General features: G+C 36.3%; 1 protein-coding gene and 1 pseudogene across 2 annotated transcripts in view; both read right to left on the reverse strand.

The window, feature by feature from the left end:
- Positions 1–2,102, reverse strand: part of LOC138307215 (monocarboxylate transporter 12-like) — a 137,999-nt gene extending 135,897 nt beyond the window's left edge. For both annotated transcript variants that reach the window (XM_069247851.1, XM_069247850.1), the window contains exon 1: positions 1,917–2,102. The gene's annotated coding sequence lies outside the window, so the exon portion shown is untranslated. The remainder of the gene's footprint in view (positions 1–1,916) is intronic.
- An 11,807-nt stretch (positions 2,103–13,909) lies between these two features.
- On the reverse strand, positions 13,910–18,917 carry LOC138307425 (E3 ubiquitin/ISG15 ligase TRIM25-like; annotated as a pseudogene).
- Positions 18,918–19,286: the final 369 nt, after the last annotated feature.

A 19,286-nucleotide genomic window follows, 5' to 3' on the forward strand; every position in this document is an offset into this window, starting at 1 on the left:
GACGGACGCCGCGCCATGACATAAGCTCACCGGCCCTTCGGGCCAGGTGAGCTAAAAAACCAATGAAGCAATTATACAATTATGCATGTATTTAAGCAAGTTGTAATAACACATTATGCTACATTTATTACAAATGGTTCAACATGAAATAAACAATTTTAAAAAAGTACAACATCCTATGTATATTACTCCCACAGCATGAAAGTCGACTGGTCAGCCATTTTTTTAACCGATGTTATTTTTCTGGCAGTCGACTCTCATTTCAGAGGATGCTGGGCCTATTTCATTGATGGCTGTTCCGATGTCAGATGAATGCGGAACGAAAATTGCAATTGTATAAATATTTTTAGCTCTTACCATAATAACAACAATGTGTACTTACATTTTAGGTATTGATTATCCCATTTATGTAGTAAATCCATAACTTGGGGCCTCATAAAATAGCATTTTAGCAGATTAAATATGATGAATCCTTTCAGAAACATTTTGACCTAGTTTCAAATATGGTGACTGGTTACCACAAAAAAAGAAATGTGAATTCAAGCAGGCAGAATACAAGTAAAAGTGAAGGGAGATCAAGCGTTTTGGTGACATTGCACTTTGTTTTTTCTATTAACAGAACAGATCACAATCACCATGAAGTTTTGTCTCGGTTACGAAAATCTATGTTAGTTAATGTAAATATTTGTTTTAGATGGATTTACCAGTTGATTTTGTCAAAATATTTGTCAATATATGAAAAAGAGGTAGGCATTTGACATTGAAGACTATTTAAATGTGATTTAAATATTTTATATTGTCACAATCCAAACTTTGAAAATGTAATGCTCAGCTTTGGGTAAATGGCCTATCAGAAGTTAGAGGTTAGACACAACGTAATGTTTCTGTTCATCATGCTATACCTCTAACATTGTTGGGAGTATATGTATCATATGTATATATCAGAATATATGGAAGCATTGTAATATAAACATTAGCTTCAATTATCTATTCTGAATTTATGACTCAAACAGAATCAGGGTGCACTCCACCTTCGCCTACCAAACAATACCGACATACATTTCAGTGTTTTTCCTGCCTATATATTTGGGGCCGGAATTCGGCCCCATTCCCAATTGTGTTTCTTGTTATTTTTTCCCAAATCTATGTCTAACTTTCCCAAATCAGTGAGTTGAAGCGTATTTTGTGTGACAAAACCAAAAAAATCTGGAAATCCCAAGTCTGAACATTGTATTTTAGTATACATTCTTATACTTGATTCTTAGAGAAGGATAATTGTTTATTTCTACCTTTTCCAATATTTCCATAAACATGGTTAAAAATTTTCCCAATTTCCTACTTTTATCGCACAAAAATTCCCAATTTTCACCAGGTGGCAATTTCCCAAAATACCCAGGAAAAACACTGCATTGATGAGTAAGGAGTGTAAAGGTTTATCTTGCCTTGACATGTGAAGATGGGTGTACTCATGATCAGAATCAGTTATAAAAATAGACGTGTAACAGGTTTTAATTGTACAAAAATTAAATTAATGTATGCTTTTGTTTTTGCAGAGAAACTCAAATGTTATAGTCATATAGTCTACTGTATAATGATATAATAATGCACAACTTTATATACATGTACAATATGTAGGAACAGATGTATGATGTCTCCATTGTTTACAACAGCTATATAATGATTCCCTTAAAATAGTGCAACGGTTTATTTACATGCGTTCTCGCCAATGCCTTGTCAATCTGATTAAACACACAGACTGTGTGACAAACCTGTAAAATACTGGAGACAGAGTGAACAGCGAGTGTAGTTCTGCATTGTCATCCGAATGCAGAACATGTGCACGATTTTTTAAAATCTCAAATTCAACAGCACGCAATGGTCGAACAGCGAGATGACAAAGGTGACATATTACTTACCGTTAATTGGCAGGTTTGTTAGATGACATGGAGCTTTGTTGATGATTCTATGGTTTACAAGTAAAAAAGGCCAGCCAGTGCGACCTATTTAACATACACACATGTGCATGTGAACTTTTTTCATGTGGACGCATTCATTCGATTACTATCAATAATTAAAGCGTGCCAAAGAACCAGACACGGTAATCTAAACGTTGAACTGAATGACGGAATAATGGAATTACGGAATTGTCGGTCCCACATATTACAGTATAGATACTGAGGTTTTAATTTATTTCGTTGATAAAATATGATCAACGTTATATAATACTTCTCCACAGAGAAAATCAAGTTTATTTAGATAATTAATTTTCTTTTCCCATTACAAAAAAAAAAAGAAAAGAAAAAAGATAAGAACGGAAAATCTGCATTCATGTATAATATGACTGAAGGCAACAGCCAGATATTTTAATATGAATCATACACGGCTACTTGTTTATTTTATTTTCTATTTCATGTAGAAGACATAATTAAGAAATAAAAGGACACACTTTAAACTATAGAAGTATATGATGTAATAATTGCCTAACTCAAAGAAATGAACTCAAAGATTCTGATTTCTCTGTGTCCATTCAAGGCCTGGAGTGCCGCGTATGCGAATCCTTTGATTTCGCACCATTTGTTGACGTTATGTGACGTCGTGATTCCTTGTGCTCATCTTCGCCTTAGTGGATATTTTGACTGCATTCTATAGCTTTTAATTTTCAAAGTGTTATTATTATTTTTTTTAAAAAATTAATAAATTTTTATTACCCCTGTTATGCATTCGCATTAGTTAAATATATTTACTGGGGAGAGCAGTACCGGAGCAACGTTTAGGCTAATGTAAATTTTTGAAATATGTATTCAATCTTTCTAAATCAGTAGATTATCTATTTTTCATATATCAGTAACTTTATATATATATCATTGTCGATCGAGTATGATAAGTTTGTATTATTTGGTCGTGGTATGTAGTGTATAAGTTGTTGTGTTTGATAATAATATCAACAGACCTTTAGTTTTACTAGTAGCTTGATATTTGTATTTGTTGTGGAGATGTGTGAAATTGTTCGATAATATTTGAACATTCTCCGAATCTAAATATGAGTTTTGTAAGTGTGAGTGTAATCACTTTGAGTGCGTTCGATTGTGTGTTAATGAGTGTTATTTGTATATTTTATAGGGACTGACTAGAACCGGAAACCCGAAAATAAAAGATGTTAACGAAATCACTCTCTTCTTGTCGTATGTCGGAGTCAGCCCCCCAAGAGGAACCCGCTAAAACCCTCAATTTTACAATAGCTATATATAGGATTATAGACAAATTGAATAACGCGCGATAAATAGAAATATTTTTAATTTGATAACATGTTTTAGCCATATTTATTATAATAGGGAGTAAATTGGGTATTCCACAAGTAACTCACCCCACATTCAGGGATTGATACTAGCGGTGGTCCTGTGGCCCGAGGCCACAAGAAAAATGGAAGGACCACTAAGTCATTCTTGATCGGTGGTCCGTTGGACCAACTAAAATATTCATGATATTATTACCTTTTTCAATCGCTTTTCTAATTCACCATTCCAAGTTGATAGTTTTTTTGTTTTTGTTTAGTTTTTTCTTGTTTTTTTCTCTCTCTTGTAAATCGTAGTATGGGAACTCTCTAACAGATGGAGAGTAAAAATATGTACTTTATTCCAATAAACGGCCATGAAGACAATGATATTATGTATTTGTGCTTTTTTTATTACATGATGGAAGGACCACCTGAAATTCAGAAGGACCACTAGAAAAAAATAGTTGGTGGTCCTGCTGACCACCTCATAAAATAAGTTACTATCTAACCCTGACATTTGTTAAGTGTAGATTTAACAAAACTATGTAACAGGTTTATGCTGATAGTAATGATGACTTAAGTCTGTATAAAGTCAGTATAAAATGACATTAAATTTAGAATCTTTAGAATGTATAGCCCTTACCAGCTCCCAGAAAGAGTCTTCCATAACTTTGACTGTGGGGATTTACTAGGTCCGTTTAAAAATCCGTTTGAACAAAGTTTTGGGTTACATTCTCTTGATTTTTCCTTCATATCACATTATTGATGCTTGTATTAGCGTAGTGCGTGATAGTGGTGACGTAACACATCAAGACGTCGTTTTCACTCTGCTTTTCTGACGCGGTTTTATAATGTTTGTTTTACCGTTATTCAATAAACACATGTACCATTAATTCAAGAATGATACACTTATATACATTATTACATACTGGAGTGAATTTCCTCAAGATGATGCTCACGATTTTATTGAGGTTTCCGGCCTTGCAGGTAGGGCGTTAGAATTGTACCTGCTGCCCCTATTGCATAATCGTAAGAGGCGACTACTTCCTAACTGACTTTATTTTTCCTAATGCCTCCCTTGGAAACGCCTCACTTTTGGCCTTGAGTTGAGCGTTCGCCCCTGTGAGGAAGGCTCTGGGTTCTGTCCCCTAGCCGAGACACACCAAAGTCTATAAAAGTGGTAGTTTCTGCTCCTGCTTAACGTTCAGTATACAGGGAGTGGGACGACTGGTTCGCCCGTTGTCAGTATAATGTGACCGGGTGGGGTGTGTTGCTTGGTGTCTTCGGTGGCATGCTTCAGTGTTATAGCACTATAAAAAGGGCAACAGTTCCACTATAAAAAGGGCAACAGTTCCACATACCGCAGTCTCCCAAAACATACACCTCGCACAACATACATACAACACTACGCATACATGAGAGGCCGCCCTTACATGAACATAGCTGTTAATAGGACGTTAATAAATCAAACAAACAAACAAAATTATTGAGGCTTCTTGGAAATTACGGTACCGCGATGGCCGAAATGTACCGACATACATGTAATATCACCACTGATTTTCGAGTTCGGTTCTCATTTCTCAGATCCCTGTGGTTTTGGCCATTCTTTGGTATTTCGGTGTTTTTCCCCGATACTCCGGCTTTACTCTAATTTAGCACATCCTTATATCGCCCCGCTGTTTAAAACTAGCACCAACAAAGTTAATAAGCGTTTCGTGCAGACCATGATCTACGAAAAGTCATCATTAAAATGCCTAATTCTGTTTCAGTTTACTGTCCTGTTCGGTATTTGAGGTTGGCACATAACTTTAAATAAAAAAATCTTCAATTTATAGACTCGTACATATGCACGTGGTTCTTCATGGATATCATTTACATCTCCAGAGCACGTGCACTTGTGCTTCATGGCAATGCCGACGCATAGTCCGTAAAGCAGAAGAAGCATCACGCGATTGCTACCGAGCAGGCGCAGATCTCGATCAGCTACCATGTGGTGGTTGCAAATACTGCACAAAGATTCACAAGCAATGGGCTCGCTTTGAAGCAGATGTAGACGATATACTGCCATTAGCAGAGGAGCGACGGGTTAACGTAGTTACAGCCATAATAGACAGGCCCTTTTATTGTTGTCAAGTGCCATGGGTCTGTCTTGTACGAAATAGAAAACGCAAGAACAAGTAAAGTCGTTCATCATGATCGCCTTAAAGTATTAAAACGCGGACAATTCCAGCATGGATAGCAAAGGAAACAACAGGCTTTATCAACTACAGACATCAGCCTGGAGACAGTGACGGAGCCAACAAGTGTTGATAATGATGTTTGTTTGTTTGTTTGATTAATAAACGTCATATTAACAGCTATGGTCATGTAAGGACGGCCTCTAAGATCTCTATTTGTCAAACAAAAATTAGCAAATACTGGAATTGAACACTAAAAAAGAAAAAAAACAATAAACAATTGCAAACATTTATTATGGAAAGATGTTCTAGAGGCTTGGTGTACGAGTTTAAGTTCAAGTAATGTTTACAAAGCAAATATTTTAGAAAACCCTATTTGGTTTAATGTGAAATAAAAATAAATTATAAAGTTATCTTTAAGAAGTTATGGTATAAAAATGGTGTTATTTTTATCTTTAACATGTTGAAAACAGACAAATCCATATATGGTCTAGAAGAATTTCGTGAAAAGTACAATATCCAGACCAACTTACTTGAATATCAGGGTATAAAAACGCTATTAATCATGTCATAGGAAACAATCAACATAATTTTGACTTCGAAAAAATATTACTCTTCCCAACATTCCAATAAACCTCAAATTTATTTTTAGTTGTAAAAAGGGTGTTCAAAATATATATGCTGTTCTAATCAAAAATGATTTTATGCCTACTGCTCAAAATAAATGGAATTAAATTTTTGAAATTGACAGAGATGGATGGGGTAATATTTATAAACACCCTTTTAATGCTACTACTAGCTCCAAGCTTCAGTGGTTGCAATTCCCATAAAATCACAGAATACTAACTACAAATACATTTTTATTAAAATTGGTAAATCAAACAACAATTTATGTACATTTTGTAAAACATATCCAGAAACAATCACTCATATATTTTGGGACTGTGAAAATGTATCAAATTTGATTGAACAATTAAGAATTTCTATACAGTAATTACTAATAGTTTAGGTCTTAGATTTGAAAAACAGGATTTTATTTCCGGCAAACAAGATAGTACATATAGTAATTTTCATATTGAAAATTTAATACTGCTTCTAGGAAAAACAATACATTTTCAACTGTAAATGCCTTGAAAAAGAACTCAATTTAAACAGTCTAAAAATCATTAATTTTGAACTAAAAGCTCATAAGATTACAAGAGGCCCCAAGGGCCTTATCTCTCCACCTGGTTTTTTGTAGTCTATTCATATCTGACAATAAGTAAAATAATATTTCAATGGGTGTGTATATTGAATAATTTGAATTTACCATACAATACTGCAAAGATATGCTATCCAATACAAGGTTCAAACAAAGTAAGTTATATGAAGAGTTAGCCTAATTGAACCGTTTTTGACCGTCGGCAGTCTATGGTGCTGCCTATAGCCGGGTGTTAGAAACAATTTCAAATGCCCAACCCTCATCATTGCATTATTAAACAGTGCAGAGACAGAAGCTCGTTTATAGAAATCTAGAATTAATTTTGAACTAAAAGCTCATTTGCAAAATTTTGAATCCAAATAAAGATTATAATATGAGCGTAATCACAAGTTAATTGCAGAGAAAAATTGTATAGGAGGAATTGACAACTTTTGATCCCGCCCCTCAGGCCCCCGGGTCACCCCTATCATTTGCACAATTTGGAATCCCCACCCTATAAGGATGCTACCATTGCATTATGGGTGCTATACCATGCTTAGTTGCAGAGAAGAAGTCATTTATATGGAAAATAGCCAAATTGACCCTTTTGACCCCGCCCTTCAGCCCCCGGGGTCAGCCCTAATCATTTGCACAATTTTTTAATCCCCACACTATAAGGATGCTACCATTGCATTATGGGTGCTATCACCATGCTTGGTTTCAGAGAAGAAGTCGTTATATGGAAATAGCCAAATTGACCCCTTTTGACCCCGCCCCTCGGGTCCCCCCGGGGTCAGCCTTATCATTTGTACAATTTTGAATCCCCACCCTATAACGATACTACCATTGCATTATGAGTGCTATCTCTTGCTTAGTTTCAGAGAAGAAGTCGTTTTATGGAAATAGCCAAATTGACCCCATTTGACCCCGCCCCTCAGGCCCCCGGGAGGTCAGCCCCATCATTTGTACAATTTTGAATCCCCACCCTATAAGGATGCTACCATTGCATTATGGGTGCTATCCCATGCTTGGTTTCAGAGAAGAAGTCGTTTGTATGGAAATAGCCAAATTGACCCCTTTTGGCCCCGCCCCTCAGGCCCCTGGGGGATCAGCCCTTTCATTTGTACAATTTTCAGTTCGTAGCCCATAAGGATGCTACCAGTCAAATTTTGTTGAAATCCGTCCAGCGGTTATGGAGAAGAAGTCGATTGTTGACGGACGCCGGACGACGGACGACGGACGCCGGACGCTGCGGTATCCCATAAGCTCACCTCGGTCCTTCGGACCAGGTGAGCTAATAATATCCATTAGTCATTTCAAGCGTAAAACAACAAACACATGCAGAATTTCAAAATTGGTTAATATACGAACAGTAGTAATATTTTTAAAGTTGTTGAAAAATCTCTGACCTAGGTTTACCCACCCCCCTTTTTCTGTCTTGGGTGTATTTCTTTTCTTCTGCTTTATCAAGAGATGTCTACCCCTAGTTAATTTTTTACTACATTTGTGTAGGAAGGGAAATAACTCTTGATAGATATTTAATCTGAGTGTTAATATGTGTGTGTATTATGTTGTGTTAATAAGATACTTGTAAGTACTTTGAAATATGTGATTTGAAATAGTTCTTCAAATATAACATCTATTGTATCTGTCTTTCATATATCTTCTGTAAATGTTCTGTTGTGTATATATTATTTGAAAAAAATGAATTCAAAAAAATGAAAAACAAGGATATAGTCATTCAGATCCCCCGCCAATGGAGATATCAAAGCTGAAGTAAGTGTGATTGTGGAGACTTATGTGTATGAAAAAAAAACAGGAAAAAGGAAGTTGAGCTAAAGAAAGATGGAGTATAATTCAAGTAGAACGGGGCTGCAATTGTTGAATCAGGTTGACATTTATATTAGACTATATACACAAAGATGGGTAGAGTTTTGCAAAGTAACATTTATCATTTACCATGTTATTTTCAGCAATGTTTCCATGGTAACGGAAAAAGTGCAAAAAATTAAAAACCTAAAAATAGCAAAAGGTACTTCTAGACCATAAAAAGAATGTGTCTATGAAGTTTCGTGGAAATATCTCTGCTGGTTTTAGAGTTATGTTCCGGAAATGAACCTGCTACAATATGATATTTTCAGCAATGTTTCTATGGTTACAGAAAAAAGTACAAAAAGTGAAAACCTAAAAATAGCAAAAGGCACTAATAGACCATAAGAACAATGTGTCTATGAAGTTTCATGGAAATATCTCTGCTGGTTTTAGAGTTGTGTTCCGGAAAAGATTCTTACACAAAAATCTGCCATTTTCAGCAATGTTTCCATGGTTACAGAAAAAAAGTACAAAAAGTGAAAACCTTAAAATAGCAAAAGGCACTACTAGACCATAAGACAAATGTGCTTATGGAGTTCCGTGCATATATCTCAACTGGTTTTCCAATTATGCTGCGGAAACGAACCTGGTACAAAAATATGATATTTTCAGCAATGTTTCCATGGTTAAGGAAAAAGTGCAAAAAATGAAAACCTAAAAATAGCAAAAAGGCACTACTAGACCATAAGAACAATGTGTCTATGAAGTTTAATGGAAACATCTCCGCTGGTTTTAGAGTTGTGCTCCGGAAACGATTCTTACACAAAAATCTGCCATTTTCAGCAATGTTTCCATGGTTACAGAAAAAAGCACAAAAAGTGAAAACCTTAAAATAGCAAAAGGCACTACTAGACCATAAGACCAATGTGTCTATGTAGTTTCGTGGAAATATCTCTTTCCCCCGCCAACTTCGTTGGGCGGGGGATAAAAATGTTTTAGCAAGAAAAACCCAGAAGAATCTTGGTACCCACCTACCCACCAAATATTGCTCTATATCTGACAATGGAAGCGGGGTCTTTTCTCTGCTTTAATCTTCCTTTCAAAAAATGGCACGTCCTATTACATAAAGTTACGTAACAGAAGCACCAAGAGGCCCAGAGGGCCTGTATCGTTTACCTGGTTTTTTATTAATAATTATCACAGAGACTGAAATTGAATTAATGATTTATTTAATTTTGATTCCCCGCCCTATAAAGATGCTACCAATGCATTACGAGTGCTATTCCATGCTAAGTTTCAGAGAAGAAGTCGTTTATATGGAAATAGTCAAATTGACCACTCTTGACCCCGCTCCTCAGGCCCCCAGAGGTTCAGCCCCATCATATGTACAATTTCGAATCCCCACCCTATAAGGTATGCTACTATTGCATTAAGAGTGCTATCCCATGCTTAGTTTATGAGAAGAAGTCGTTTGTATGGAAATAGCCAAATTGACCCTTTTTGGCCCCGCCCCTCAGGCCTCTGGGGGTGTCAGCCCCATCGTTTGTACAATTTTGAATCCCCACCCTATAAGGTATGCTACTATTGCATTAGGAGTGCTATCCCATGCTTAGTTTATGAGAAGAAGTCGTTTGTATGGAAATAGCCAAATTGACCACTTTTAATAAATGCAATTTAATATTGTCACTGTCTGCACTGTTAGATCTGTTGTGGAACTCGGGACCAAAAACTTCCCATAAGTTTAATTTGAAAAAGCTAGACCTTTTTAGTACTTTTTGAAATAGTAAAAAACACACGGTAGCATTCACGTTTTGATTTCTTTTTATTTACGAAATGTAACTGACAATCTATAGGGACAAAGAGAAACTTACATATGAAATTTCAGAGAGATCCCTTTTAAATTAGCTCTTTTTAACAGTAACAAACTCCTACTATCAAAATTGAAGATTGCTTCCTTCCGACCATCTTGTTATGCAGCTGTTCTAATATATTCGTCCAAATAATGAACTATTTCTGACATCGACAAGCGTAAAGTGAGCAAGCTTCCGAACACTAATTGCTAATGCGTAATGGGAGTGTGTTGTGTTATGTTGTTTTGTTATTGTTATGTGTGTTATATACTTGTGCAATCGAACTGTTAAGATAGGAAAGCTAGCGCATCTATCTATTCACAATTCAAATACAAAAAAAGATGATAGCTGTTCTATAACCAATGTATACCGAGTATTGATTTAATGGGTCTGTATAAAGAGTACGTTACGACAAGTTCAGGGAATTTTCTAGAAGTGTTTTCCACATTGTTACATTGCCATTCATTTCAATTGATTATGTTCACCTTACTTCCGGTTTTAACTGATGTCAGTATCTCGTTAACGGCTTGAGGAATTTCTTCCTGTTTTGGATATGTTATTTATAATTACACAATGAGCAAATTACTAATGCAACACTCTGTAAAACGTCAATGTCCGCTTGGAAATCACCTGATTTCGGATTCAGAATGAAACAAATACATATTAACACTATATATTGACCTATCAGGCGCTTTAAATCAGTCAGTGATTTTATAAATTTGACTTTTTAATCTATGAAGAGTATTTGGTTCCATCAAATTGTGAATCCAAAAGAAGATTTTTAATTTTTTTTTTAGTCATTTTGACCACGTTTGCAGTCGCCCAACTGGTCCCTGAGTGTCAATGAGGACGTATATGGATATGTTAAAATGCTATATCACAGGGTAATAGTTCTACCCAAGTTTGACTAATTTCCTATGAATATTGACCAAATAATGCTCATAAAAGGGTTTTCCTATCTAAAATATAGTAAATTTGATCCCCTCCCAAGGAGAAAATCTGGGATCCAAGGGCTATGAAATTCACACTTTTTGTAAAGCGCCTTAAGACTTTTTAACCTATGAAGAGTATCTGGTTCCGACCTTTTAAGCTATGAAGAGTATCTAGTTCCATCAAATCTGTAAATTCAGAAAAAACTATTTTTTTTAAATGTTAGTCATTTTGACTCCTTTTAGCCGCGCCCCTCTGCCCCTGGGTGCGGCCAGGACCAATATGGATACGAGTTTAAAAATACTATCTCAGGCTTATAATTATATCAAAGTTTGACTCATTTCCTATGAAAATTGAGCAAATAATTCTCATAAATGTATTTATCCTACATAAACTATAATAAACTTGACCCCCTCCAAAGGAGGAAACTTGAGACCCCATGGTCTATAATTCACAATTTTTGTAAAAGACCTAAAACCTTTCCATCTATGAAGAGTATTTGATTCTACCATTTCTGGAATTTCAAAAGAAGATTTTTGAAATTTTCGCCTATTTTACAAATTTTGACCCTACACCTCAGGCCACTGGGGTCAGTCATGGAAAAAATTGTTAATATGATTCTATGGCCATTCACACTGATAATTCTGACAACATTTGGCTATAAGGTTTCTTCAAAATTTCAACAAATCTGATTCAGCAGTTTTGGAGAAGAAATCAAAAATATAAATTTATAATTTATCGCCATACGACAGACGACGCACGATGGACAAAAGGCGATTAGAATAGGTTACTCGAGACTTCGTCTCAGGTGACCTAACAATCTGCTTCTCAAGTTCTAGAAGGCTCATGGATCTAATATTAGGACGTAGAATGCTGACATAAATGACTTTCATGTCTTGTATTATAAATGGCAAGGTCACAAGGGCCAAAGATTATAAAAACTTCAAATGATTTCTTGTAAAGGTCTAGAAGGCCTATAGACCTACAATTGGACCTGAAGCATACCAAGGAAGGACTACAAAGTTTGTTAATATGAATGACCTTGACCGAAATTCATTGTTGGTGAAATGATAAAGTATATAACTTGTTTCGCAATCGATATAACAGAAATAAAGTGTATAGTCCCAAATTAATGTGTGATACTATTAAGATGTCAAAACGTTATGTGTGATAATGTTCACTGTTTGTCTGTTATCAATTAACTATGGTTGCTTTGTAGTATATTGTAAAACATAAAACATATGAACAACATGTACATGTCTCTCACTTACACAACACTCGTGTATCCTTATCTTTGCCTGGTACTAAGCTCATATATCATAGTTCTCTTTACCTTACTATACAAAAGATTTTGATAAGTGTCATGTACGCATCTTCTATTTCGTACATTTGCTTATTAATAACATTTCCGTTATAGAATATTATCTAACTGCTAAGTCCATAGTTGCTATAACGGTAATTAGCTTCTAGTTAATGTTACATAATTGTCTTATTACCATCTCTATCATTATATATACATTTCCATATTCTCTCATTTATATACCTCTATACCCTTTCCAATTATATATGTTGTAATTACATCATTTCTGTATCTCTGTATACAAAATTTACATCATAAGCAATGTTTTGATATTTAGTTAAATTGTTTTGTTTTCCTTATTCATCATTTGTTTGTTATTGTAATAAGACCAGAAGATAGTTTGGGACTTACTAGAAAAGACTTGTAAAGATTTTTCCGATTTATTGTTTGTTTTATTATTGGACATAACTGAACGTGTTAAAGGTCTCTTCGCTAATTTTACAAAATGTACATATTAGACCGTTTGCTTTATTTCTTGTTTGAAGTTCATTTTCTGTGCTGACTTTCCGTTATACAAACCATTGTAAATCCTTACATTTTCCATTTGCTATTTTTAGTATTTGATTGCTTCACACTAAGTCCCTATTGATATCCTGATTATCAATTTAAAAGTCTACTTCCCATTTATACATGAGTTTTGTTTTTTAATTAAATCTATACAAGATTTAAAGAGTTGTATGAAAATGACAATTTTCGTTGAAACATGCATTTATGTAATATGGACTGTGTGTCCGTTAACTAGCAGTCCTTATATGATACTGTCGTCATTCCGAAGTTAAAAGCCCTAGTCAGCTTCTGTCTGCACAAAACTTGTGGATCTCAGATGTTAATTTTCATTGCCCTCGGCCATTGTTTTAAAATGGATACAGTGGCCTACTAATGCAAAAGTATAGATCTGCATCTGATTTTTATTTCAGATACCATTTTGAGCTCTTTTCAAAAAGGGAAAAACAGTAAAATATTTTGCAACATTTAGGTTAAACATGCATAGAGGGTCCAAGATGCCAATTATTATTATTGTAAGTATTTTCAAAATTGATAATGGTGACATAATTTTGCAAAATTTGAGCATGCCTTGTTCATCCTATATATGAATTGTTGTTACACTGTCACACTGTTTTCTAGATAGTTGATCATAGTGACCTAATTCTGCAATATACAACTTCAGAATGCATTGTGATCGAAAATGTCCTTTGTCAATGTCTTTAAAAGTAGATCACAGTGACCTAATTTTGTTAAATTCAAGGACAACATTATTTGTTTAAGCTAAAATGTTGCTACAAAACAAGGAAAATTTTGCCTTTCCATAAACTATAAGAAATGCACTCTTTAAAAAGAGTCTCAAAATTTGTAATTTGATAACATTCCGTTTAAGAAAAAATCTACAAACAATAACAGTCTAATTTATGCCGCATTTTTATATAGAGACGCACAGAGACAATCATTAAAAAAAATCACAAAACATCTTTGATCAATGTTGAAACCAGAATTAAATGACACTAAACCACACTAGAGGTAATCCTTAAATGCTTTATATTTTTATTACAGTGAACCATAGAAAAAAACGTGATCTAGCTGGAATTGTCAAAGCATGGACTGATAATTTAAATCAAAAGTTTGGAAAAAAAACAGCGATAGAAACTCAGTTTAAGTTTTGCAGCTAAATGGTCATTTCTTATACTTCTTGCAAACAAGTTTTGATACATTTCATTCACTTACTACAACAAGAGACCTGATGCCTTTACGGTCATCTAATGGTCAACCTGTGTACCTGAAAATTGAAAAAAAGAAAGGTAAACTAATAAGTGTGGTTATTTTATACTCTCCTATAAAATACTGCAGTTTTGGTCCAAATCAAAAGCTGGAAGTCAAAGCCAATATGTTGCGAAAGATTTGCAAAACATTTACAAAACTCATATGTTTTTAAGATAACGATTACGACGGTCTTTCGTGTCCTTTGATCAAGATGGAAACAAGTATTCGATGAGACTGAAATCTGGCTAGAGAGGATCCGTAAGAGTTGTTGTCCCACCCCCAAATCACCGGTATACATCAGTAGATAACTGTCGTATTAACAAATCAATACACATGGATACTAACTCAGTACAGTTCAAACGCACGTACTGTATTTCTGTTCTGTTGTGATTCATTTGTCACCACTAATTTGTTCCTACAGACAGATATCGCCCTTGGTGTCTCTATACCGTCTGCGGACGTCAGCAATTCCCCGAGGTTTGTCCCGTCACCAAACATCTGTACGACATTATTGGAAACCCGTCCACATACGTACACTGTCATTGGCATCGACGTCTACACCAAAAGCTTTCTTTAGGATACGGGCCTTGGTAATGTTTTCACGTGTACCGTTTAAATATCTATATACAGCTATTCCATTGTACTGCCATTGACTGCCGTATATATGTTGGGTGTTCGGAACATACGCAATGTGGCAGCATAACAGAACATATGATACGCTCCGTGTCCCCAGTCTGGTTTACTCGGTACAGTTGATTGCCATCACTAACAATGAATTCGTTTCCTGTAGAAGTGACTCCATAGTCCATATGTTTGATAGCCTTATTTCTGCCGAGAGAGTTAATTTTGATGATGTAACCCTGACGCAATCTATATAGGTGCATCATTGTATACGAATGCTACTGTATAGTCATCAACACGGCACATGTGTGGATTTCCTGAGTTCATCTTCCAATGTCCCATCTGTTGTTAACAATTTGACCTGTCTGTTATTACATTCTGCGATAACGATATGATTACTAGGGAGGTACACAACTCCTTTGGGGCAACACTATGAGCTATCTGATGGACACTTTTCTTCAGGTCCAGGACCATGTTGTGGTATGACTCTATTTCTGCCTTACCTCTCTTGTACAGTAAGATTGAGTTCATGCTGTCATTCCGCGCAACTGCTGCCTTCAAACGCTCAATTGTGTTTTGAATGGATGACATCAATCGTTCACATTGTTGTCTCGTTAAGTCCAGATTTTCCTTCTCTAGTTTATGAAACGATGTCCTTCTGTATGGTATTAGTTTGTCATCAACCTGTTTTCGTATATCTGTTACACTGTCCAATGCGGTGTTTATATCTTCTTGGATAATTTGTGTTTTCTTATCAAATTCTTTGACGATAAGCTTCGTGCTATCCCTCGATTTCTGTAGTGATGTCTTCAAATCCTCAACATGTGAGTTCCCTGTCATTTTAACAAAGTACTTTTGGGTCATTGTCACTTCTTCACACCTTCTGTGGTCAATGGTGATGCATCTACTACAGCCAAGTATCTGGTGGTCCTCACAGTAGTACCACATCTTCTTCCTGTGTTGGACACATCTGATCCGATCTGTGTCCTGTCGCTGTTTCATGTTTTCCTTCGAATTCCCGGTTACATCTACCGTGTCATATCCTTCGTGAATGAAATCGTGGAAATCTGTCTTACATGTTTTACAGAAGAATGCTTTACATATGTTACACCAGATCGTGGCTGGAATTTCACGCTTCCCCCTTCTTCCCACATGGTTTACAGTACTTTAACTCCGGACCCGTAGTCACCATCTGGTAGTTAACGAAATCGTTGGCTGGGAATTGCTGTGCCCATTTACCCTTTGTCTCAGACGGGTTGAGAGGCTGGGTCATCCTCCAGCACACTGGACAAGAGAAAACAGTCGCCGACACCATCTTCCCCGAAAGGTCTTTGGTGAAAAAGGTAGACAGACATTCTTGACAAAAGGAATGGAGACAGGGGAGGGATTTCGGCTCGTGTAGTTGCTCCAGGCATATTCGATAAGCTAACAAACGATCCCTCACCGGTACGGGATTGCCGGGATGTCTTTAGTAGATCCAGCTTCAGCCATGATATTAAGAATATTAACTGTAAACAAACAAATAAACACATACATCATTTTGTAAATTTAACCTGACATACGGTAATTATATAGCACTACACTTATGAAAATTCCCAACATTATGTTTGTTTTAATATCATTAACAGCCATGGGTCATTTAAGGCAAAATGTGAAGTTTGTTTGATTAATTAACGTCCTATTAACAGCTATGGTCATGTAAGGACGGCCTCCCATGTATGAGTGTGTTGCGTGTATGTTGTGCGAGGTGCGTATTTAGGAGATTGCGGTATATTCATGTTGTGTCTTCTTGTATAGTGGAACTATTGCCCTTTTCATAGTGCTATACCACTGACGCATGCCGCCGAAGACATCAAGCAACAAACCCCACCCGGTCACATTATACTGACAACGGGCGAACCAGTCGTCCCACTCCCCGTTTGCTGAGCGCTAAGCAGGAGCAGAGACTACCACTATTATAGACTTTGGTGTGTCTCGGCCAGGGGACAGAACCCAGAGCCTTCCTCACAGGGGCGACCGCTCAACGCAAGGCCAAAAGTGAGGCGGTGTCAAGGAAGGCATTAGGAAAGATAAAGTCAGTTAGGAAGAAAAGAAAACATAAGATCATAAATCTAGTCGCCATTTACGATCATGCAATAGAGGCATCAGGTACAATTCTCTAAACACATTTATGAACATTATTAAAAGGGGTCAAATTGGCTAACTTTTCAAAAATCTTTCTTCTGAAGTCAGATTCGATGGAACCAAATACTCTTCATAGATTGAAAGGTCTTAAAGGGACAATTCACTCAGGCTAATTCTTTTACATAACTAAGAAGCAAAATATGGCATAAATGTATTGTTCTTCATTTCTTATGAAAGATATAACATAGAATATGGACCAATTCCACTACAGTGTTAAGTGTTTTAACTGATACCGTTGTAATTACAAATCGTTGATCAATGATATTAAGCAGGTACAATATATATGTACGCTGTACCCATATCCGAGCCAAAGTCACACACGTTAAACAAATGAACTACATAACCACTGTGGAAGTGATAAAATTATTTTTTAGGCAAGACAATTCACCACAGTAAAACCGACTGATCTAATTTTCATTAGAACTGGGTTTTCCCCCGATGTATGTACAAATTTTAATGTTCTCTTAGACTGAATTGTACCTTTAAGGTCCTTTACAAACTGACTGACTTGTAGTTTGGTTTTGTTTTTTAACCTTGGGAAAGCAAATTGGAATTTTAAGCATTAGGTTCGGTAACAGAATACACTAACTATCAGTATTGGAAACAAAAAATGAAAATTTTAATATGAAAGTTCAAGTTTACAGATTTGAACCAACTTTGCAGTGCTCTTTCTGTATCGGCACTCAGGAGACCGTCAAGGCCTCTTGTTTCCCGTATTCTTTATACATTGGTTTGCTTGTTTGATTCATTAACGTCCTATTAACAGATATGGTCATGTAAAGACTGCCTCCCATGTATGCGGTGTGTTGCGTTTATGTTGTGCGAGGTGCATGTTTTGGGAGACTGCGGTATATTTGTGTTGGGTCTTCTTGTATAGTGGAACTATTGCCCTTTTCATAGTGTTATATCACTGAAGCATGCCGCCGAAGACACCAAGCAAAAAACCCCACCCGGTCACATTATACTGACAATGGGCGAACCAGTCGTCCCACTCCCTGTATGCTGAGCGCTAAGCAGGAGCAGAAACTACCACTTTTATAGACTTTGGTGTGTCTCGGCCAGGGGACAGAACCCAGAGCCTTCCTCACAGGGGCTAACGCTCAACTCAATGCCAAAAGCGAGGCGGTGCCAGGGGAGGCATTAGGAAGGACAAATTCAGCCAGGAAGAAGAGAAAAGATAAGTTCCTAAATTTAGTCACCTTTTACCATCATGCAATTGTGGCAGCAGGTAAAATTCTAACGCCCTACCTGCAGGGCAGAGGCGGCAAGAAGGTCGTCGGGGGGCGATGGGGAGGAGAACCCGCAAGTGCTCCACACACTTGTCCAACATGGAAAACCAAATGATATTGCAATGGGTACAAACCTTTATTAAAGATAGTGCTATATTTTAGGTCAAGTCTGTAACAAAAAACTCATTTTGATTTTTTTCCTATTTCTTCTTCAATATTCTCTGTATATATACATAATTATATGATTGTATGATGTCAAAGTATTGTATATACATGTATTATGGAGAAGGCATTATTAAGTTGTGATAACTTGTGCCTAATCCATTATTGTATTTTTGACAATAAAAATATGTTTGAATCGAGAAAAATAACCAAGAGATTCCAGAGGGATCTTGGCGCCCAACAAAGAATGATCTTTGTCTGACAATGGAAAGAGGGATCTTTTCCCTGCTTTTCAAACATACTACATATGAAATTTAAGACAGACTGCTTCATTACTTTCCGAGAAACAGTGGTGAAGTCCAAGATGGTGGCCACTTGGCCATCTTGTTGACAGATTAGTCCCAAAGGTACTAAGCACAACTAGGGCCCAAAGGGAACCTATGCATGGAATTTGAGAGATATCCCTTCAGTAATTTCTGAAAAATAGCGGTAACTATCAAAATCCAAGATGTTGGCCATCTTGTTGACCGATAAATTCAATATGCACAACTAGGGCCCTAGGGGAATCTACTTGTGAAATTTGAGAATGATCCCTTCAGTACTTTCTGAGAAATAGCGGTAACAAACTTTAGTTATCTAAATCCAAGATGGCGGGCTGTCGGGAACCTACGTATGGAATTTGAGAGAGATCCCTTAAATACTTTCCGAGAAATAGTGGTAACAAACTTCAACTACCAAAATCCAAGATGGCG

This window comes from Argopecten irradians, chromosome 14, assembly GCF_041381155.1.
Source record: "Argopecten irradians isolate NY chromosome 14, Ai_NY, whole genome shotgun sequence".
Taxonomy (NCBI): Eukaryota; Metazoa; Mollusca; class Bivalvia; order Pectinida; family Pectinidae; genus Argopecten; species Argopecten irradians.